Source organism: Carya illinoinensis, chromosome 16, assembly GCF_018687715.1.
Source record: "Carya illinoinensis cultivar Pawnee chromosome 16, C.illinoinensisPawnee_v1, whole genome shotgun sequence".
In the NCBI taxonomy this organism is placed as follows: domain Eukaryota; kingdom Viridiplantae; phylum Streptophyta; class Magnoliopsida; order Fagales; family Juglandaceae; genus Carya; species Carya illinoinensis.
The window spans coordinates 19230514-19233870 of record NC_056767.1 but is presented as its reverse complement, the minus strand read 5'-3'; the positions used below and the strand labels follow the sequence as shown (position 1 = coordinate 19233870).

Sequence of the window (3357 nt, the reverse complement as noted above, 5' to 3'; positions counted from 1 at the left end):
TATTTTTTTTTTTTTTTGTTTTTCTTCTTTGTTTTATAGTTTTTTTGAACTTCTGTAATTCTGAATATTTAATTGTGGATGGAAAGAGGTAATTTTGAACATGAATTTTGAAATGCAAGAGGCATTCTTGAATACTTTGTGTATCTAATTTTTGGCCTTATGTAGTTATTGCAAAAGTTGTCCATAATATTGGACTTTTGCCCCATACCCTGTAAAAAGTCACTTTAAAACCTGTCTATTACATATTCATTCCATTGCAAGACATTCCAAAACAATAAAGAAAAGCACATGTTCATTAAATTCATAAAACCATACTAATTACATCACATGTTCATTACAATCAGTTGTCCAAAGCTAAAATAGCTTACATGAGTCGAGGCACTGCCCAACATACATTTTGGTTTTTGGGATACATAAAAATTACAGCATAAATCGCAATAAAAAACAACCACGATATCAACAAGACTTTCAAGGTAGCATTATACTTTTTCTCCATTGCTTTATATTTGGCTTGTTCCTTCGTCACATGTTCGTGAAATAACCTCTCATTCATTCATTGAGCTAACTCCAACGTCATCTTGCAGCATGAATTTTGTTCACTTTCAAGATCAATCCATTCAAAAAATCCACATTGTTTATTGATCTTATAGTTTGGGCAATTGTAAAATTTTCTGCCAAAACTATTACCCTTTCTAGAGATTCTGAGTTTTGATGGAATGCCACAGTAGCAAAGTGGTCTGTCCAAACTTGCTTTGTCTTTCCCTCTTGAAGTCCACGAACTTGAACCGATATTGGTACTTGAACTTGTCATTTGCTGGAACCTATAAAAACAACCGTGCACTTTTAAATGTTGAGAAAATAATATTAAATTTCTAGCCTGACATATAAACCTCTAGTACTGTGGATAAAAGGACGACATATTCATAACCATCCTGCAATATCTTTAGTGCAGGCCGACAAAATGTGTGAATTTTCCATACGGTGACAAATTTGGAAAAATGGAAGTAATTGATCGATATGGAAGAAATATCCAGAATGTTTGGTTTTTCACATGGCAAAGATCAATGCATGATGCATGCATTTGTATATATGATGCTAACTAGCTAGGAATATATAATGCTAAGAGCTTGCTATCTTTCAGACCAATTACATTCTAGTTGTGCATGCGCGCAATTGTGTCATGGCATGATTTTCCACCAACAATGATTAATGGAGAAAATTAGAGTTTATAGTTTTGTAGAGTAATGACTTTGTATACGGTGCTTTAATTTGTTTTTCCTTTTCAAAATGGACCAAATTAGATAGATTTTTCAAAATGGACATCATGGAGAATTACCAACTTTAAGAGGCTCTATTAATGGTGGTTTCATATATTATTTAGTTGCTGCATGCTTACATGAACCATTAAAGAAGTCATGACAATTGACCATATTTCACTTTCAACATCGTTTCAAACTTTGCCAAGAAAAAAATCAATAAATCTAATTATTAAACGTGTTTGGTCGCTTAATATTGCTAGAGATTCTACAACTTAAACGTTTTCAAGTATTGGTCTTTTTAATTAATCGTTTGGAGGGTATGCAATGGGGACTAAAAAAGGGGTTGGGGGGGTTCTCTCTCTCTCTCTCTACCCTCAACTTGTGCCATAAGAAAATCAAGAGTACTGGCTGAAAGATTCTCTGGGTTGACCTGAGCTCTGTCCACAACAATGTTTTCCACCAACAATGATTAATGGAGAAAATTACAGTTTATAGTTTTGTAGAGTAATGACTTTGTATGCAGTGCTTTAATTTGTTTTTTCTTTTCAAAATGGGCCAAACTGGACAGATTTTTCAAAATGGACATCATGGCCAGTTTCAATTCGTGGGCTCCAACATAATTTAAAAGCACATGTTCAAGTGAACTAGTAATGCACTTTTACACAACAAAGTGTGAAATTTCAAGCAAACTAGTATTGCAAATGATTATCACAACATATTTATCATTTACAAATGATAAATATCTCTACTGAGCCTTTCATCAAACAGCTCGTGTGCCTAAAATTGCCACAGTCATTTCAGTAATCATTGCACTCACTAGCCTTCCTCTTTACAAGTAAACACAACAGATTGTACAAAGAAAATAATGCAACACTCCCCAATCAATCAAATTGTACAAAGAAAGAAATCCCCCCGACGTGAAGATTCGATGTTCAATTCAGTGAAAATTGCAAAACTTTATCATCAAGCAAATGGTAAGAATTTAAGGGAGAGGATTTCGGACTGACCAAGAAGAGGAAGATCACAAGAAATTAGCTGGTGAATGTGACCCGCTTCGATGGAGAGGAGGAGACCCGCGCCGGAGAAGATGAACAGCTTCAATGGAGAGGAGGACGTGACCCGCACAGGAGAAGGTGAAAAACTTCGATGGAGAAAGGAGGTGACCCGCGACTTCTTAGGTGGCCGGTGTGTGCCGATGAAGATAAAATTTGGATGTTGAGTGAGAGGAGTTTAGAGCCGTATGAGGGATTCTGAAATTACATAGATAGGGAATGCTTTGGTGTAAACAGGTCCATCTGTTATAAAATGAAATAGACACGTGGCGGGTCATAATTGGAGGGCTATTATAATGGGAAGAGCAGCCAGACCGGTTATAAGGTTTTTCCTATTTATATAATCCAATCAAAACCGTGTAGTTTGCCCAACTCAGTCAGACCTACGCAAATTTACAAATAGTGTTTGACAGCTTATTTGTCTAAACAAATTTTTAATAGAAGAATGTTTTTCCCATACCCTTGGATTAACCCATGCTAGACAAACTAGAAGAAGAAATTGTAACCCTTGATAATTGTGCTATTGTTTTCTCTTAAATGCACTTTCTTAGTCTCTTTTCTATAAATGCATGTGTCAGATATTCTAGACCAGTGTATAGCAGAAACAATGTTACCCTCGCAGCAAATATTGTATCGGGTGTGGTTGTTCCACAAACTTTTTTACCATTGTTATTTGTTTGAATTCGTCATCGTTGAGTGCAGAGTGTGCCACGTAGTAAAAAATAGAGCAACACTCACATACTCTATAGCTTTAAATGTCAAGACTAGTGAGAATCAACATTTGAGGGAGATTAGTTCTATTTTCCTACGTTCTTCCTAAAAGAAATAGGAAAGAATTAGAAGAATCTCTCCATGAGCTTCTCTTTACGTGCCCCCTTGCCTAGCCATTAAAGGCCAGCCTCTTATCTTGTAATTAATGAAGTGGTTGTTTGGCCAATACTTCAATGCAAGTTTAAAGTCCCAGCCATAATGGCCAGACGTTACATGTAATACCAATGGGTGCTGCCATTGTGGTCGCCCCTATTCTTAATTCCACTCGCACACAT

General features: G+C 36.0%; 1 long non-coding RNA gene across 1 annotated transcript; it reads right to left on the bottom strand.

Annotated features, from left to right (window-relative positions):
* Nucleotides 1-275: 275 nt before the first annotated feature.
* On the bottom strand, nucleotides 276-2648 carry LOC122298381. The gene is made up of 2 exons (XR_006239404.1): nucleotides 2267-2648; nucleotides 276-821 (listed from the first exon to the last, which is right to left on the bottom strand). It is a non-coding gene; the product is annotated as an uncharacterized LOC122298381 (long non-coding RNA).
* Nucleotides 2649-3357: the final 709 nt, after the last annotated feature.